Genomic DNA, 20,916 nt, shown 5'->3' on the forward strand with positions numbered 1-20,916 from the left:
TGTTATTTTGGGGTTGCTATCAAGTGCTTGTTAATTCTTTTCTGCATTTGCCATCTGTGTTGAATATCATTTTTCATAGGGAACTAATGAACATGATTGCAGGTGCCTTTAATCATAGAATCATAGAAACTGGAGACAGAATAGATGGAAATGTTGCCTTTTCCTCATCTAAAAAATGGGAGTGATAGTTACCCTTCCTCACGCAGTTGTCATGAATGAGAAATATGATTGCCAAGCTAATTGCAACATAAATAGCTGTAAATTAAATGCTAGGTAATAAAAGTAGGAATGATTTGACTAATTAAAAAATGTTTTTCCTAATTTGATTTTTTCATTACTAATGCCCCCCGTCAATAGTCATTTCCACTGTAGTACTAACAACAACAAAAACCCACAGCAGTAACTACCATTGATGGAGCCCTTTTATATGCCTGGGTCTTTCCTTGTATCACCCCATTGAATCTGCAAAACAGTCACAAAAGGTAAGTGACTGGCCCAAGGTTACACCGTTAATAAATAGTAGAGATGGAATTTGAACCCAGGTCTGGCTGACTCCAATGCCCATGCATTTCCCACTGTGCTCCGCCGCCTCCCAAGTCTAGAACTCAGTCAGATTCTGCTGCCTCATGTCAGCTTTTGCTAGACTCTCTCTAAGAAGCCAGTTGAGTTGCTCACGTTGAGAGCTTAGAGAGAGGAGCCTGGCTAAATTGTGTTAATCTCTCGATGATTGATTCTCAGTCAGGGCTGCACATTAGAATCACCTGGGGATTCTACTAGATTCTACTAGAATCTAAGAACATTAGAATTTAAGCACCACAAAGAGAAGGATTACCTATTTTATTCACTGCTGTAGTATTATTGAAAAATGCTGATGCCTGGGCCCTACCCCAGGCCTATTAAAATGGAATCTCGGGGGGTGGGACCCAAGCATGGGTATTTTTTGAACATGTGATATTAATGTGCAGCCAAGGTTGAGAACCACTGCTCTAAAAGATTTCTTCATGGATCATGTCATAAAGAGAATGACTACGGCTTCACCCAGGAATGGTTTGATAATGGATGCTACCTGCCAAGAAAGCCTAGAAGTATTGGGTCTTGGAATCACACCCTATGGGTTCAAGTCCTGGCTCTTCCAGTTCCCAGCTGTGTGACCTTGTACAAGTTACTTAACCTCTCTGAGCTCATTTCCCCATTGACTAGTATTTTCAATTCCATAGGATTGCTATGAATTAATTTTTTTATTTTTATTTTTATTTTTTTGCGGCACGCGGGCCTCTCACTGTTGTGGCCTCTCCCGTTGCGGAGCACAGGCTCCGGACGCGCAGGCTCAGCGGCCATGGCTCACGGACCCAGCCGCTCCGCGGCGTGTGGAATCTTTCCGAACCGGGGTACGAACCCGCGTCCCCTGCATCGGCAGGCGGACTCTCAACCACTGCGCCACCAGGGAAGCCCACTATGAATTAAATTTAAAAATCCATGTGAACTTCTTCCCGCTGTGCCCACCACATAGGCACAGTCATTATTAATGATGTCGTTATTACCAAGTAAATTAAGGAGTAGGAAAATGTAGCATTTTCTAGCCGTTTGGCGGTGTTTGTCTGAAAACCTTCATTTAGCTTTGTACAGGAATTCAGATGGAATTGAATTAAATGACAAGGGGAACCCCCCCCTTTAAAACAATATTAGTGACCTTTAAACGTTTACCATTTGCACAAAATTATAAAGTTGACGTGTTATTTCTCTCTTGCTTCCTAAATGCAGCAGGAAGCTGGAGTCATAGTTGTAAAGTGAGTGTTCAAAACTGGCATTCTGTCAATGGCTGTGTTAGATTTAGCCTTCGGTCATTTGTTCAGAGGGCTTTGACACTGAGGACCAAAAGATGCTGTTGGAGATGTTGCTGCTGGTAGTTTAATTGGTATTTTTCAGGGTGTAGACACACGATTTATATATAGGCAGAATGAAACTGGAAGTAGGGCAATGAGACCAGTGAGTTCAGACAGTGAAAAGGAAAAAAAATCAGGCAAAAGAAATTCTTTAAGCAAGCTATTTTGCCATTTTAAAATAGATACTTTTTAACTTTATAGAAATAGTTACAACTTAAGAGTATTTCTGTGACATAATTATGCGGTTCATAAGGCAAAATGAATACATATAAAATATCCGACAAAGGCCAGGTTTTCTAATTTGTACTTTTCTTAATATAAAAGTAGTAAAATAAATGTAGTAATTGCATTTATTGTGAATAAAGAAAGTTAAATGTATTTTCCACATAGGGGGCAGCAAAGAAGAGAGGAGTCCCAGCTAAGAGGACCGGTTAGATATTTTATAAAATTATGGCTAGAAATATTTTCTCTTGTTACTGGTGCAAATATTGATTTGGTTTGTTTCCTGGTCCCTGAGAGCTGTGGGCCTACGTGTTTTGTTGCTGCACTTGAGTGAGAGCTAATAAATCGTTTGACTTTTGTAATTAAACCTAAGAACCTAATTGAAGGGGATTTTACTTCCTAGAAAATGTACTTTAATCTGCTTAAGAGGAATTATCTATTTCTTATTAGCAAAATCAAAAGACTGTCTATGCCTTTATAACTGATGATTTCTGCAGGCCTGGTCATGAATCTCATGGTATTGTTAAACCTTTGAAAAATTATTTGGGAGATTTAAAAAATTCAGTTGTTAAAAATTTAGGATTTGACTCTTTACATTGGTTATTGGCAAAGTGTAGGATTGTTTGTTGTTCTTGTTTTCTCTTTTTCTTTCTTGATTTGCCTTTTTTGTCCTGTTTGAGAAGTTAATTGTTTGACTATTTAAAAAAAATACTGGCATAGATGCAGATGAGAATTACTTCTTGAAGAATTGTGATTTGGGGGAGTAAATTTCCATGAGTTTTTAGTGAATAATTTTAGGCAAATTCCTCAATATTGATTTTACTGCATCTCCTTCATATATGACAGTCATATATAAATTTGTTATCATTGAATCACTATGTACTTACAAAATAAGGTGACACTTGCAAATGAATCTTTAATGTGGATCTAATGTGTTAGATTAAATTCCTGTACAGTTTAAAACAATACACGGAATTGTGTTGTATATTAGCAAGGGGTAATGGATCCTGTTTTTAATTAAATAATACAATTATTACATTTTGTGATTGTGCATTCAATACCTTAGGTGGATATCATAGAAGGAAAATAGTAATGATCAGAATTGGTTTTTCAGAAAAGCAAATAATGTTTCCATTAATACTTGAAGGAGAGACATAGTAAGGTGAAAAACTAAAGTATTATTTCTAAAATGGAAAGAATTTTAATACGTTATTAATGATGCCTACCTTCGGCTCTAGCTATAGTCAGCGTAACTATATTTTAAATGCTACAATTGGGGACAGGAAGGAAAAGAAACGTGCAAGAGAATCTAACACAGTAGTGCTCGGACAGAAATATAGAGTTGATGTGTATTAGGATGATTTTATGTGAAGGTACTTTTATTTGAAATAAATAATTGAGGCAAAAGTGAGGTTTGGTATAGAAGTATCCAGGTGCCCTCTGGTCTCCATTTCTTTTTGTGTGCAGAGATGCGGCCAAAGGCAGCATCGTGAGTGATCCGGGGTCCACTCTCTCCCACTACCCTTGTCAGAACTGGCTCGGCTCCTGGAAGAAGCTGCACTTGTTCAGTAGCTACCGTTAGACTGTTGTAAAAATGAGTTGATTTTATGACCAACAGAGTGATTTAAAATATCCCTGAGCTGTTCTAAGGAACCATCTTTCCCAAAGTTCATGGCCCAATATTTGTATAACCTATACAGGAATTTGAAAATGGAGAAGATTGTGAAGTGAACTCACGAGGCAGGGAATTTCATAGAGAAGAGCCCTCTTGGTTAACTGTAGATGTCTGTCCCTTCTAAAGAATTTTTCTACCTCTAAAGTGTTAAAAGTGGAGTCCCTGTTTGAGAGAACTAGTACCAGATTTCTTTTCGATGTAAAATTATTCCATGCCAGCACTTATTGGAATTTTTATTAACTTGTGGATCTGACCTGAACTTTGGTTACCTGATCATCAATGCTTTCGTTTCTTTATAGCCAAACTGAGAGGATATAAGGGAAAAATAAAGTTTCTGCGCCGATTTTGAGAATACAAAATCAAAGACTGTCTTTTGTAGGGTAAGAATCAAAGAGTATGTTTTGCAGCGTAAGAACAAAAATATAACTTTTAATGTATGATATTTGAAATAAGTAAAATGTGTATCAATTTATGAGCTTTAGAATGAATCTTGTCCTGTGTATCATTTGTTCCTTTACTGAAAAATAGAGCCATTTTGAATTCTTAATTAAGACCATTACAAGAAAAATATAAATATACGGAAGTTCAATTTGTATTTCTGTACGTGTCCCATAAACCTATTGTTGGAAAATTAGTTGTCTTTTTTTGAGATAATTACAAATCTACAAAAGCCAAAAATGCAATCAAAATGAAGAATTCAAAATTATAAGCTCTCTTTTAATTTATATTTGCAATAGACTTTTTATCTCCAAGTATTATTTGTTCTATGAGAACAGAAGGAATCACCGTATGTGTTTTTTCCTAAACTAAGGCAATGACCGTTTTCACCTTCCCCTGTGTATGTTGCCTGGGTTCGATTCTGACTCACTAGGGGATGCCTTGAATTTTTCACACCCTTTTCCAAGCCCTAATGCTAAGATAAAAAGCACTACCCTACTTGACACAAGACCAGACCCTGGCTAGTGGATCAGAGAACGTCACACACCCACCTGTACCCTCTGGGGTAAAGGCTCAGCTGCCACATCTGAATCACCCTGTATCATTTTTATGTTTATGAGAGACTCACCTTCCTCTCCAAATTTAGACTTTAGGACTATACACTTCATGCCATCCTGTCTCATCAGGTTTTGACAAAATGTGTAGGTAAAATTTTAGTGTTTTTTTTTTTAATGGTAGGCATCCTACAACTAGTCCTGTGGGTCAGTCATACTTGTGTTGATTACTAACGTGTGTTTATTTCTGTTGTTGGATATTTTAAAATAAGCTATAACTCTGAGAGGATATGATTGGAGGAAAGGGGCTGTGATCCTGTATCAAACAAACTGGAGAAAAACAGTCGGGGAACACTTAGTGCTTTCTGACTTTTGAAAGAAAGGAAACTTTGCAGCATGTAATTCTAAGGACTTTATAGGGCGTGAAAAAAGTAGACTCAAGCTTTTCATGGAGGAGGGGCGTGAAGTCTGTGTTTGTAATGTCTTATAGCTTCTGTAATGTCTGACTTAGTCAAAAAAAACTGCAGCTGAAGTGTTCATTTAGACGATCCCATGCCTTGTACCAAGGAATAAAATAGTAAAATCTTTTTCCTCCCTTAGCTGGTGGTTCTATATTAATTCAGGAGCTATAAAGCAAGTTTCAAATTGACACCCTTTTCTAAATGGAAAGCAAGCACACCTTACATATGGAATGTAAGCATTTCAATAGGTACTGTTAGCCATCTGCCTGGTGTTAACTTTTTATTTAAGTATAAAGGATCTTAACATTTCTGTGTGTTAGCTTTTAGTGGATGAGATCTGTGTCCTGTAACAAATGTAAACACTGAGTAAATAAAGGGTTCAGGTCGAGATGCCCGTGGCTCTCACTGTATAAGTAAATTTAGAGAATCTGATTCTGAACAATGTTAGCTCTTACCCTTCAGAACAATCAAATATTAGCCCAGGGTGTAATTCTCATCACTACGTGCACCTTTCATCAAATAGATGTGCATAGACATAGGAATGATGCAGCATTTTAAAATGCATCTTTTTTTTTTTTAAACGCATGCCCAACACCTTGACAAACCCTATTTATTACGAAGTTCAAAGATACATAACCCAAGGTTAAGTTCTACCTTGGAAAGTCAGGTGGTTTAAAATGTGCTACGAAGGCCTACATGAGGAATAGGATGTGCAGCCTCGTTTTTTTGTCTCTGAACTTCGGAATTCTTTTCAGACCTCTTGCATCGTGTGCAAAGAAACGAAAAGAGGAGGATGTAAAAGTGAAACCAGTCCTGGCTTCGGCCAGATTTGACACTCATTCTCTGACGATGTGCTCCTTTGGTTTGTTTTCTTCCTCTTCACATTTTCTTCTTCCTCCAGAAATATGGTGAAACGGTGTTAACACTGTCCACGCATACTGTCACTCTGGGAGTTCAGGAGGAGGACACTGGGCCTGGGCACCAGCCGCAGGCGGGCCAGCCTCCCGCTCCCCCCCCCAACCCCCCGCCGCCACCGCCACCTTCCCAGCGCGGTCCTGCTGCTGCACAGCGTTTTACGAGGGGGTCTGGGGTCTGGCCTTGATGGTTCAGGCGCTCCTAGTCTTGGCCTCAGGGGCTTACTTAACCCACTTTTACTCTGTCTTGACCGCCTATCTAATAGGCAAAGCTACTAGAAATAACTGTGCGGTCGTATTTACCGTTCATCTCTCTGTTTGCCATGATAGGGATCATTTTTATAGACAAGGAAATCACAGAGCCAGGCAGAACTTTAGGGGTCATTCAGTTCTACCCCCTCATTTTACAGACCCTCCCCCCCCAAAAAAAGCTTCCCTTATAATAAGCACATAGAAGAAATAAATTCCAGTTGCTGGTGAAAGACTGTGAACGTAATTCTTCTTTCTTATCCAGGAATCAACTTATTTAATGGGTTTAAACTTAAAGAATTTAAAAATTTTCTTCACCATATGGGTAGATAAAGGAAAAACACCTTTTATTATATACAGTGTATTTTGATGTAATATGTGTAATTGCCCTGACTGAATATCATGCATATTCTGACAATATTAAAAGATTTAAAATCTAAAATCCAAAATTCCTAAATTCCAAGGAAAAAAAATGTGTTGTACCTGTTTATAGTTATGAAGCTTGTACCACGACCTTTCAGGGGGTTTAGATGTAAAAAGTTCTGTGGCCTTCTTCAGAGGTATAGTTTTAAATGGCCTTTTAATATCTGAGTTCGCTATACTCTTGTTTGTCAAGAAAGCAGGCAGATGTTTTTGCCTTTTGGAAAAAAGTACAATAACAACATGTCTCTGCCCTTACTTCATTGGCTACAAAATATATTCATGGCTCATCCTTTTGGAAGGTGATTTACCTGAGGCTTCGTTCCCGAATTAGTAATGCGGCAGGCAGCATCTCATTTAGCAAGTGGTGCTTTCCCATCAATTAAATTGAAAAAAACAAAAAACAAAACTCCCTCTCTCTCTTATTCAGATACAAACTTAGGCTTTCACCTGTCAGAAGAAAAGGAAAACCATCACTAACGGCGGTTTATTTGGCTGGCAGGTTCATGCTTAAGACAAAGTAATTTTTCCCCAGGTGAGTTACTCCCTCACGTTGGCATGGTGATGACTAACATTTATGAAAACTCCTTAAGTGTGTGGCCCCCGTCCCCATTCCCACAGTGTGTCACTGCTGCCGCCAAGTGACAGGTCTGAAAAAATCAGCAAATCTTAAACAATTAGAACATTGATTCCTCTTTCCAAATCCAAGGCCCCTGCTACCTGCTAGACAGAGATACTGTCTTTTTATGTGATGGGAACTAGGGGGTGACGCTCTCCTCAATCAACGTGACCCTCATGGGCGTCCCTCCGGAAGTCATGGCTTCTGGGAAAAGAAAGCCATGGGTGATGGAGAAAATAATCTCCTTGCCTGAACGAATATATCTGATTTTCGGGTTGAGGCTGTTTTTGGTTTAGTTTGGGTAGTTTCCCACAGTCTTACGCAAGAATTCCTACGCTACAGGAAGGGAAATTCTCTGTCGTAAAAATCCACCCGTCACACCAAAAACCTGTAACTTTCGGAACACGCAAGTGCTTGCGGACGTACGCAAAGACGGTTCTCTTGAGCAACCTCATTCTTGAACTGGGCTAAGCGCTTTTCAATTGCCGTGACATTTTCAGCCAGGGAAGTAGTAGTTGTTGCAGAGCAATGTTTTACAGGCAATTACTTTATATGATCAATGGAGCAATTTCCCTTCCAGAAAGGAACCAAAGCGATCAAGTTAAATCATTAGAGAGAGAAAGAGAGAGCGGGAGAAAGGATTCATCTCATTAGCAGGTGCCGGTGCTGCGGTTCCGCGGCGGCGCAGAATGTCGCTGGCCCTTTAAGACAATGGCTGTGCTCCCTCCACCGCCGCCGCCCCCTCGTCTGTCGCTGTTGACAGGTCTAAACCTCCCTAGCAGCCCATTGTGGCCGCAGTAGGAGGCACCTGCAGAAAATGTGCCAAAACCAGGCAGGGAGCAAGAGCTTTTCAATAAACTCCGCAGCTGGAGAGGAGAAGCAACACTAAACTACCGGGCGCGGAGCAGGCACGTGATGGGAAAAGGGGTCACCACCAGACACCTCCTACCGGCTTTCTGAGCGCCGGTCGGTTCAATTTGCTGACATCTTTTAGCTGGCTTTTCTCTATTTGCTTAATATGCTGAGGTATTTAGCTTAAAAGCATTAAAGGCTCCATCACGATGAGCTGCTCTCTCCCTTTCCCATTTACTGTTATTAAGGACATTTCCCCGTATTTTCTCTCTCTTTCTGCCCCAAACTAAGATTGTGTACTTTTGCTTCTCTCCCATGACTACTTACAGGCATTCTCCACCAGACGCTGCCCGCTTGATTTTACTCGTCTTTAATTCAGGGACAAGTAAAGCTCTTCACACTTAGGATCTTGTGCTGCTTTCCTAAAGCACACGCATTCCGGCTGCTGTAAGCACAGGTCTGGAAACGGCACTGCATTTCAACTCAGTAAACAGTTATTGTGCATCTTCTGCGTACCCACCACTGTCCTCAGGGCTCCTGGAAATTCAGACAGGGACAAGACGTGCTTCCCCTCTCGTACTGTTTATGGATCCAGCAGAGAGGCTAAATGGCTATTATAACTGAATTTGTTTTGCACCCATGCACTTTTCTGTGTAGTACTTGCAGCCGCCGGAGTGGAGGTGGGGGACAGGGAGGGACCCGGGATGTGCTGGTGGTGCTGTGGCTTTGTGGAGTGTGCCTTGGGAGTCAAGAGGACAGATTCGCAACGTCAAATCTCCAAGATAGATGATAGATGAGAGCCTGGCGTAGCCCCTCGGTTTTGGCGGCACCTTACCTTTACACACCACTTCCCAGTTCTCATGACATGTCCATCTATTTTTTTTTTTTTTCTCGCTTGAAGCAGTAAGGCGTTATCTCTGTCTTACAGATGAAAACATCTGAGACTCAGGGCAAAGCACCTTGCCCAGGGCCCCACAAGGACTAGGTGGTAAGTCAAAGGCCCGCAGGGACCAGCGCCTCCGCCGTCCCCCTAAACCTTCGCTTCCCTTCTGCCTGGTGCTGCCTTTCAGACTGCCTACCGCCCTGAGCACAGGGCTTGCGAGCGGCATGGAAGCAGAGAGAGTGCCATTTTCACAGTGTAACTCTTTCCCCCTCCTACAGATGGACAGTGTTGGCGTGTACGGATTCTGTGGGTGTACAGCAAAGAGCAAAGTGAAGTGTGATTCAAGGTGGGAAATAACCGCTTCAGGTAGGAAATGAACTAATTTGTGTAAGTATCGAACCGGCGTCGGAAGCAGTCACCCCTAGAACGACATCCTTTTAGAGAGGGACTAGGTACGCTTAGATTTGTGCGCGCGTAAGGTATTTGCTAAACCGCCGCGTGTTCAGAATTGCTTGCTCAGAATTCCAACAAGTGGGAAGAGGTGCGGGAGAAAGAGGATTGCAGAGGCACTTAAGTCATGAAGTCATTTCCCACCTACCCAAAGCCCAGGAAGGTCGCCGTCCACGCTCACAAGGACGGCTCATAGACCGGGACCTGGCACCCGTCTAACCTGCTGGGCGCACGCTGGCCCTGGGGGCCTGCATCTGGAGGAGACGGTCTCGCCCCTCCGCCGAGCTTGTTTATGCTTTAACATGTCTCTCCTCTCAGAGGACTGGTCCTCTTCTTCCTTCTTCCCCAGCGCCTCCCTCCAATTCTGGAGAAAACAAGCGGACTATTCATGTAACAAGAGAAAGAGTGAGCAGGGAGGGGGGAGATGCCACCGACAAACTCCATTGAAAGCCACTGGCTGTTCATTTACATTCACACTTTTAAAAAATGTTAACTAATGATGTTAAATGGTTTGCCAAAGGTCCTGGCAGGTCAGTTGTAGAAGTGTCATTTCTGCCTAATTAGGGCTCTTGTGGCTGCCCAGGGCCTCCCAGTGCAACTGGTGACAAGCCGAGAGCTGACAGCTTCAATTGGTGCCAATAGGAAGGTTGGGCCGGTCATGTTTTCCAACTCAGCCAGGTGTTTGCTGAATGGGGGAGGGGGCCTGGCGAGATCTGAGGGATTCTATGATCCTTTTTCTTTCAGGGCTCCCTCCCAAGTCCTTCCCCTTTGCCTGTCTTGTCTTATGTCAAGGTCAAGAATGGGCTTTGCTAAATCAGCAATTTGGGTTATCTCTGGGAGGTCATTAGGAATCCCTGGCCCAGACTTTTCAAGTGGTCTCAGACCCCAGATGCTAGATTTTTTTTTTTCTCCCTAAAAATCAGAGGGTAGGGAAAGAAAAGTTTTAAGTGAAAAACAATAGTAGGGAGAAAACAAAACAAAGCAAAAAAGATGCATAGTCATCAAAGCATTAAACTCCTGAAGACATTCATAATAATAAAATTGCTTGAGGAGAAAACAGCTGAAGCATCCTGATCAACGCCTTAAATCTTTGATCGAAGAAAAGGCAATAGGGAAAAGAAATTCTGACATGTTCCATTCGATATAGAGTACCTGACACATAGTAGGTGCTCAATAAATAATTTATTGTTTGATTTTTCAGGAGAAAAGTCATCTGAGAAACAAAGAGTGATTGATAGAGATCCTTCTGTTTCTCATGCTTACTCTCATTGTTTCTATAGCACTCTTTGAATCTCTCAGTTGACCATGAAATCATGCTAAATTCGAGTGCAGCATGATGGGGTGATATGACTATCTTATTTTTTGTGCTGTGTCTCCCTTTTTTTTTTTAACAACTTAAAACAAGCAAAATACCGCTGGTGCTCAGATGACCCAGGCGCCCCAGGCTACAGCAACTATGACAGAAAGAGGCAGTCCTGTGGCAGTGATAGGACAGCTGTGCCTAGAGTTTGGATTTGACACCCTGGCAGATCCAGCGGGGATGGCAGCACTGCCGATTGATTTGTGCCTGAACTGAACCTACCAGCACTGGAGCGTGCACGCACGCATGCACACACACACACTCTCACAAACATAGACACACACACACACACACACACACTGACTGAGCCTGTTATGGGGCAGTGGACAAAGAATGACTGGATTAATACATGGGCTTTTGGGGGCAGTGCTGTGTTAAAGGGAAAAAAGTGAACTGAAAAAAGCCATGTTTGTTTTATGAAAATTTAAGACCAAACCCCAAGCTTACAGTTCTGAGAAGGAGGAGGGAGACTCAGGTGATGGGTGTCTGAAGCTAAGTTTTCAGCTTTCTTTCTTCACGCAGTGATGCCTCTTCCACCTGCTGCCTCTGTTTTCTCTAATGTGGGACAATGAAAATTGGGGATAGAAACAGAGACTGTCTGTTGGTTTTACCAAAGGAGTGTTGTGAAGTTAAATGAGACAGAGTACAGAAGCACACCTAGGGTGACACCTGGTGTATATCAGGAGCCGGATGGCAGTGAGATCTCTCTGCACTGTCCCAGGTTCTTCATGGTTGGAGGCCATGCGCTGTTCTGTGGTGTCAAGTTATTTTCTCAATACCCAGGACATATTTGAACAAAGAGAATTAATAGAATCGACTAATAGGCTGACCTCATGAATGATGAGTGAGCAAATGAATCTAGACGTTTTCTAACAGTTTAGTTGCCTGTCTCACGCTTTCCCTCCAGGGACCTCCTTTGTCACTAAATTGCCTTAAAAGACCCACTTTGCGTTTTCGCCCGTCCATCTCATGCCACAGCACATGTTCTTTTCCCTCTCCTTCAGCGACCTCCTTTGTTTACTTGTACTGCTTTTCTCCTGGGATATGGCTCCGCCTCTAGTCCCAGTACTAACCCCTGTCTGGGCTCTGCCTCCTACATGTGCCTCTGTCTCAAGTCCTGATCCGCAAAGCTGCCGCTGCTGGATGTGTGCTTTGAGGGCGAGTGATTGCTGTCTGGCTCTTAGGAATGCTAAGAAGTGGCCACTTAAGGCTCTCCTTGTGGTTGGGAAGATGAGCATTTAAAAATCATTCTGTAAGATGTTAGTGGTAAAGAAAACCTTCTGCAGCAGCTAAACCAGCCTGGAAAAACAAGCCAATTAGTTACTAAAACTGAAACAAACAAATAAACAAAAAACTTCTGAGCACTTATGAACAGAGGAAAGAACGTGTGAATTACAAGTCCGCTGGCATTAATATACCCCAGTTGTATACGTGATAACTGATCATCACAATGGTGACCCTGGAAAGGAGGAATTGTGTTCAGCTAGACATTACCTAAACTTTTCTGAAAGGCAGGTCTGATTTTGTTTTCCCATTGTTTAAGTGGCCCTTCTCTTTGACCTTAAACCCTTACTCTGGTTGTGCTGACCTGCTGGCAGTTCTCTAGACATTTCAGGATGTTTCATTTCATGCCTCAGGGCCTTTGAACAAATTCTTCTTTATCCTTAGAATGCCTTTTCTCCCTATTGTTTTCCTGACAAATACCTACTCATTGTGCCACCTCCTCCACCAAGCTTCTCCTGATGCCCCCCATGTTAGATTGACCTTTTTCTCTTTTGTGTCCCCCTTCAGAATCTCACATTCTTCCGATACAGATGTGTGAGAAATAAATGCTCAGTGTTGTGTGCCGCTGAGGTTTTGAGATCGTTTGTTATGTAGCATTGTTGTGCCGGTTTATAACTGATGCATGATAGAGACCGAACTACTCTTAATTGGCGAGTTTGAAATTATATTCCACCGTTAGTTCAAATGAAAACTACAGTGCAAAATGAGAATAAAGTAGTTAAAAAAAAAAAAAGAGAATCTCACATTCTTCTCCATAATAATAATAGTACAAGTTCCCTTTTACTGAGGGCCTTCTGTTTGCCAGTTAAGTGTAAATGCTTTTGCTACTGTAGGTACTCACTTTACTGATGAGAACCCACAAGGTGCATGTTTAAGGTCACACAGCTTGAAAGCAGTGGAGCAGGACCTGAGCCCAGCCAGCGTGACTGGAGCACATGTACTAACCTCCCTCCATCTAGAACCACCAGCCCACGCTGTGCCCCATTGTAAGTAGCCACGATGCCGATAGATCCGGGCACGTGGTTTCAGTTTTTTTCCTTTCTAGATGGTGAGGCCCTGGAGGTTGGTGACACTCTTATATCACTCTGTGTTCCAGGGCCTAGCGTAGGGCCGGTGCATGGCAGAGACTCTGAATGTTGGTTGAATTTAACAAAATTGAATGGAATTGAATTGTACTACATATTTGTGTATGTTATACATATGTGTGTTCTCTCCCCCCACCTGTCTTACTCTCTTTATATACATGCGTATTTCACATACGTATGTGCATGCGCACATATACATATTTTATACACGTACAGATATAGTTATTTACACATATATACATATATGAATATGTAGGTATAGATACGTAAATGAACAGACATATATATGTATGTAAAGAGAGTAAGGGGGCCGGGAGAGAGTCAGTTGGGGTCTGGAGGAACGTACGTGCATCACAGTCTCTGACTCTGAACCGTGAGTTTGGAATCTCTATTCATCTAGTTTCCTGGTAGCCTGGATGAGACAGCTTGTACCTTGGCCTAGATAGTCTGAGAGACAGAGCTCGCAGCTCTCACAGCTCTGTGCTGGGTGTCACTGCATCTAAGTAGGATGGTCCGTAGAGGAGAAGGAGGCTGGGTAGGGAGCAGTTTTGGGTTTTTCCCTCTGCATCATCTCAGGTGCGGAGGTGACAAGTCCTGCTTTGTCCAAACATCTTTCCTCACCATTCAGTCCTCTTGAGCCTGAGCTCGTTAGTGATGGTGAGCGTGGGTTTCGTTCTGTGCCTCAAGCGCCCAGTGCACCCTCCCATCCTGGAGGTGCTGTGTGTCATGTGTAGGGCAAGACTGACTAACGACCCAGCGTGGGGAACGGCCTCAGCACAAGACCAGAAAGCTTTGCTAGAGCTGCGAGGCACCTCTGAGATCTGGGGAGTTGGGTGAAGGTTCAATAACAGCCGATTCAAGGGCAAAAAACTCTCCTTTACCCTTTGGGTTCTGTCTCACGCTATTGCTTATAGAGGGAAAAATTTCACGTGTCCTTTATAGACAAGTGCCAGTTGACACCGAGTGCGTCACGTCTATCTTACCTTCATGAGCATGAAATCCCTGTTTTAAAATCAGACTCTAAAACTTTACAAGCTGTCAGGTTCCTATAGATTTTCCTGGAGTAATTCGGTGGCCCTGGGTGAGCCCTCCCCCTGTCCGCGTCCTGTTGACCTTCCTGCCACTACCCGTCCTGCCCATCTCTCTCTCTCTGCGCTCCTCTGCCCTCCCCCACCCATACTGAACCCTTCCTCTCAGCCTGGCCAGACCACACCCATCCTTTGCCTTTGAGAACTGTTTAGACCGGTGGCGATCTGACCCTTTCCTGCTTTGCCGTTGACCCTTTCCTGCTTTGCCGTGGCATTGCTGTTCTTACTACCCCTTCCAAACTTGTCTCTTAAAAGGTAAAACACTGACAGGTATGCAGATTTGGATGGAAACATGGTAAAAATTGTTTCTTGTGCTTTTTCACCACAGTAGTCCAAATTGCAGAGCTGAATCAAATGGTGCTTCTGCAAGAATGGAGTGTCTCTGAAGTTTTCTGTCTTATTTTTTTATATTTGCCAATTTTTAGTGTTTCTCCATTAAGAAATAGGCATTTGTGTTTATATATAAAAACAATTTCCTAAATTATGCCTTCCAGTGCCCTTGATACGTCCTACACTTCTTGGGGCAGGGCCGGATGCCCCACCTCCTCTGTTGCGTGGGGCCCTGTGCCTGGCTTAATGCTCTGCTGTCGCCATCTTGAAATTCTTTTTCTTTTTTTTAATATCTTTATTGGAGTATAATTGCTTTACAATGGTGTGTTAGTTTCTGCTGTATAACAAAGTCAATCAGCCATATGTATACATATATCTCCATACCCCTCCCTCTTGAGCCTCCCTCCCACCCTCCCTATCCCACTTGAAATTCTTGATAACTTGAGTTAGGGCCCTCATTTTCATTTTGTGCTGGGCCTTGTAAATTATGCACGTGGTCCTGCCTTTGAGGTTATATGACCCCTCTGACTGCAAAGCATGGAGTTTGGGGATAAAAACCTTAACGTGAATTGTCTATCGTGGCCTACCCAGTGCTTAGCGAGAGCCTAGGTGCCCTTTTCTTTCTTTCTTTTTTTTTTTTTAAAACATCTTTATTGGGGTATAATTGCTTTATATGGTGTGTTAGTTTCTGCTTTATAACAAAGTGAATCAGCTATACATATACATATGTTCCCATATGTCTTCCCTCTTGCGTCTCCCTCCCTCCTGCCCTCCCTATCCCACCCCTCCAGGCTGTCACAAAGCACCGAGCCAATATCCCTGTGCCATGCGGCTGCTTCCCACTAGCTATCTACCTTACTACGTTTGTTAGTGTGTATATGTCCTAGGTGCCCTTTTAAGGAAGGAATTCTGGGCTAAAGGTGATGGAGGGTAAGGAAGGTTGGGGACCCTGAAGGCCACCTTTGCCCAGGATCGGCCATGCCCAGCAGTGTTCTTAGCATCTGTCTACAAAGGATAAGGAGCGAACAGTCATTCTGTAATTCATGTTCAGTAAGGCATCCTGAGAGAGCCCTGCTTTTCACCTGGAGCTACCAAGTCATTTGGTCAACAATTTCTGCTTATTTGAAGTCTTCAGAAAGAAATCCCCATTGAAGCACACCAAATGTAGAAATGGACTTTCCTTTTAAAACGTGTGTACGTATGCTCTTCATTTGATTTCCTTTACGTTTGTAATCTCTTCTGTCTTATTCCAAAAGGGACTTTCAGACATACATGTAATACAATAATAAGAATGATACATCTGAGAAACAGGCCTGGAAGGGAACCAGGGTGAAGTCAAGGGTCAGGTGAGTTCACAAGTGCATACCATGCGGTCTTGTGGATTTTGAAAGATGAGTCACAAACGTGTGTCTCGGCCTCCTTGTAGTGGAGGGGAAGAGAGGGTGAGTGGGAAGCAGCTCGAGCTTGGCCTTCACTGTCTCCCCGTGGGATGGAGAGATGTCGGGAATATGAGTTGCGTTCTCCGGGAACCTGTCTGCCTGAGGAACCCGTCATCTCCCAGGAAACCCCAAGGTAGTGCAGAGTGACGCTTCCTCGGAGGAGAGGGTCATTTTGAGTATGTCGTGATGTCCTGTCCCTCAGTCTGTCCCTCATCTGCCTGTAGACTGGGGCTTGAGCAGGCAACGACAGAAGCCCCCCCGCTCCCGCACGTGCCTCCCCCTCTGAGAGTGGTGGGAGCCGGCCAGCGCCCCGCGGTGATGACACAGGCCGTGGCTCCAGCAACCTGATGGCAGCGGCAGCAGCGGCGGTGAGCCCGGCGCTGGCAGTGTTGGTGGCACTTTCGCGGTGGCAGTGGCACCAGCACTGGCGGTGGCGGTGGCACCAGCACCGGCGGCACCCGTCCCAGCAGGAGGTGGCACTGCACCTTGGAAGTGGATGCAGCAACGTTGCAGCAGCTGCGGGAGCCGGTCAGCTTCAGCCAGTGTGGGGAGCGGGCGGCCGGAGTGGCCCAGAGAGGGCCCTGCAGTGGCTCCGTGGGTGACAGAAGCCTGGATGACGGGAAACAGCACAGAGGCCCATTCAAGGAGGTATTTGAGGGTCCCCTGGAGGACGACTCCCCCAATAGCAGGTGGGAGTTGGAGCCAAAGAAATGCTCTTTATGCTAAGTGACCCCATTTTTAGCCTTAGGATAGGGTGACCCATAAAGAGATGAGTGACACAAGATTTAGAGCATTTTTGAGATAAGAACCAAGCAGCTGGTTAAGAGAAGCTCAGTTCTCCCTTATGTGGGCAGCGGCGCACTCACTCATTCATTCAGTGATTGTCCAACAGACATCAGTGGAATCCTTCTGGAGCCGGGTTAGGGATCTGAACTGGCTCTGCCATTTGCTAGTCTGTGATCTTGAGAAACTTATGTGATTCTCTACACCCCAGTTTCTCCATCTGGGACATGAACTGTGAATAATATTAAGTATTCACCTCAGTGGGTTTTAAGAGAATCAGATGCCCATGAAGTTGTTAGCAGAGTGGCTGGCGCCAATTAAGCATCCAATAAGTGCGAGCTATGGTGAAAGGTTATGAGATGTTCAGAATCCCTCACTAACTAAAGTAACGTTTGTCCACATAATGAAGTGCTGTGTTGCCACCGCCCGGAAGGCTGCGCTCTGTTACCTGTGGCTGCGGCGCGGTGGAGAGATAATGGCTGCTTCGATTGATTTGATTTAATTACTTTTGTTATCTGCCTTTCAGGATTTTTCCAGAGCACATGAACTGTATATGAGATTTTCAAACAGCAGAGAAAGAAATCCCATGTGACCATCTCTTTGGTGCATTTATCTGTTCCCTGACGCCTCTGTCTCCCACATGCTTGAACAGTTCCCGTGAAGAGAGGCACAAGGGCACCCAGGGCAGCTCATCAAATCTGTTGGCAGCTCTGACTCTCAGAAAGTTCTTCTGTAGACTGTTTGTAGTCTCTGACAGTTACGTTTCTTGTTCATTTATTCATTTAACAAATACGTGTTAAGTGCCTCATATATGCCAGGCACGGTGATAAATTCTAGGGAGACAATGGTGAACGGGAAGCCTGTAGGCTCCCTTCATGGAGCTGGTAATTCAGTGAGGTCCTCAGACTGTAACCCAGTAATTAAATAAATATGTCATTACGAGTGGGAGTGCACAGCAAAGATGACGGGGAAGGGGAGTTGGGGGAACGTCCCTGGGAGGTGACAGTTAAGCTGAGACACGAACATATGTAGGAGATATTGGGGATGTGATGGGGGGGCAGTGAGCAGTCCAGGAGGAGGTGCGGAGTCTGCTTAGGAACCACACAGAGCATCTAATTCCCTTTCCACCTTGAGCCCTTAAATATCTGAAGATAACTTCGTCTGTTTTGCCCCCAGTCTCTTCAGCTTTGCTTCTTAGAATGCGATTTTACAGCCCTTTGCCATTCTGAGATCCAGTTTGTTGATATGCTCCCCGTTTAATAACAATTCTATTGAGCTATAATTCACATACCATACAATTCACTCATTTAAATTGTACAATTCGATAACTTTTAGTGTATCACGGAGTTGTGCAACCGTCACCAGATCAATTTTAGATCATTTTTATCACCCCCAAAGGAAACTCCCTTTCCTGTAGCAGTCAGTCTCCATTCCCCCCACCCCAACCCCTGCCCTGGGAAACGCTAATTGTTCTCTGATACTAAGTGCTTATCCTGCATACTTCATGTAAATGGAATCATACAGGAGGTGGCATTTTGTAACTGCTTTTTTCACTTAGCACAGTGGTTTTTTGTTTGTTTGTTTGTTTTTTTACATCCTTATTGGAGTATAATTGCTTTACAATGGTGTGTTAGTTTCTGCTTTATAACAAAGTGAACCAGTTATACATATACATATGTTCCCATATCTCTTCCCTCTTGCATCTCCCTCCCTCCCACCCTCCCTATCCCACCCCTCCAGGCAGTCACAAAGCACCGAGCTGATCTCCCTGAGCTGATCTCCCTGTGCTATGCGGCTGCTTCCCACTAGCTATCTACCTTACGTTTGTTAGTGTGTATATGTCCATGCCTCTCTCTCGCTTTGTCACAGCTTACCTTTCCCCCTCCGCATATCCTCAAGTCCATTCTCTAGTAGGTCTGTGTCTTTATTCCTGTCTTACCCCTAGGTTCTTCATGACATTTTTTTTTCTTAAATTCCATATATATGTGTTAGCATACGGTATTTGTCTTTCTCTTTCTGACTTACTTCACTCTGTATGACAGACTCTAGGTGTATCCACCTCATTACAAATAGCTCAATTTCGTTTCTTTTTATGGCTGAGTAATATTCCATTGCATATATGTAGCACAGTGTTTTTAAGGTTCATCTGTGTTGTAGGTACGAGTGCTTCACTTCTTTTTATTGCTCAGTAATATCGCATTGTATGGATATGTCGCGTTTTGTTTATTCATTAGTCAATCGATGGACATTTGGGTTGTTTCCGCTTATTGGTTATTACGAATAATGCTGATGTGAACGTTCACATACAAGTTTTCATGTGGATGCATGTTTTGACTTCTCTTGAGTATATACCTTGGAGTGGAATTTCTGGGTCATGGTAACCCTATATTTAACTTTTTGAGACACTGCCAGACTGTTTTCCAAAGCCACTGTGCCATTCTACATCTCAACCAGCAGTGTATGAAGCTTCTTATTCCTCTACATTCTGGCCAACAGCTGTTAATCTGTCTCTTTGATTATAGTCATCCTCCTGAGCGCGAAGTGATACCTCATTGTAGTTTGATTTGCTTTTCAGAAGATGTTAGCATCTTCTCATGTGCTTATTGGCCATCTGTAAACTTTCTTTGGAGAAATGTCCATTCATATCCTTTGCCCATTTTTAAATTGGGTTATCATTTTATTATTGATTTGTAAGTGGTCTTTATATATTCTAGATACAACTTCCTTATCAGGTATATGATTTGCAAATATTTTCTCCCATTCTGTGGGTTATCTTTACACTTTCTTGATGGTATCCTTTGAAGCATAAAAGTTCTAAATTTTGGTTAAGTCCACTTTATCCTTTTGTCCTTCTTTTTGCTTGCGCTTTTGATGTCATGTGTAAGGAACCATTGCCTAATCTAAGGTCCCAAAGATTTATATCTATGTTTTTTTTCTCGTAACTTTTATCTCTTCTCATGAGAGTTTTACAGTTTTAGCACTTACACTTAGGTCTTCCATCCATTTTGAATTCATTTTTGTATATGGTATGATGCAGGGGTCCTTCTTCATTGTTTTGTTTGATATTCAGTTGTCCCAGTACCATTTATTGAAAAGACTGTCCTTTCCCCCACTAAATTGTCTTAGCACCCCTGTCAAAAATCAATTGACTACACACGTGAGGGTTTATTTCTGAACTCTCAAGTCTATTCCGTTGATCTCTATGTCTGTCCTTCTCTAGTACCACACGACTGACTATTGAAGTTCTGTGGTGAGTTTTAAAATTACAGAGTGTGAGTCTTCCAACTTTGCTCTTATTTTTCAAAATTGTTTTGGCTATTCCGGATCCCTTGGATTTCCATATGAATTTAGAATCAGCTTGTCAATTTCTTCAGAGAAGCCAACTGAGGTTTTTAAAGAACTTGTGTTGAAACCAGAGACCAGTTTGGGGGAGTACTGCCATGTTAACAGTATTAAGTTTTCTGATCCATGAACATGGGATATCTTTCCATTTATTTAGGTCTCCCTTAATTTCTTTCAACAATGTTTTGTAGTTTTCAATAGATAAGTTTTATACTTCTCCTGTTAAGTTTAATCCTAAATATTTTATTGTTTTTGATGCTATTATAAAGGAAATTTTTAACTTTTCACATTTGGATGGCTCATTTCACATCCCTTTTACAATGTGGTCCTTAAAACCATCAGACTAGCACTGAATACAGTGGGATGCCCACCTTACCCTTGTAGACACAATTCCATGACTGTAACCCAAGACAAAGTTAGCTTTTTGTGGGAAGGGGGAAAGGGGGATTAGGGTGAAGGCACAGTAAATCACATATGATGACAAATGACTTATGTCAACAAAAACCCTTTATACGTTTTCAAGTCTTCTGCCACTGTACCGTGCTTCCCTCCTTCTATACCTGGACAGGTAGCTCTGGGAGCCAA

At 43.0% G+C, this 20,916-nt stretch overlaps 1 long non-coding RNA gene across 1 annotated transcript; it reads left to right on the forward strand.

The window, feature by feature from the left end:
* The first annotated feature begins 11,155 nt into the window (after nucleotides 1–11,155).
* On the forward strand, nucleotides 11,156–20,618 carry LOC141276785 (uncharacterized). Its single transcript, XR_012326886.1, has 2 exons — nucleotides 11,156–16,854; nucleotides 17,516–20,618. It is a non-coding gene; the product is annotated as an uncharacterized lncRNA (long non-coding RNA).
* Nucleotides 20,619–20,916: the final 298 nt, after the last annotated feature.

This window comes from Tursiops truncatus, chromosome 16 (assembly GCF_011762595.2).
Source record: "Tursiops truncatus isolate mTurTru1 chromosome 16, mTurTru1.mat.Y, whole genome shotgun sequence".
Lineage (NCBI taxonomy): Eukaryota > Metazoa > Chordata > Mammalia > Artiodactyla > Delphinidae > Tursiops > Tursiops truncatus.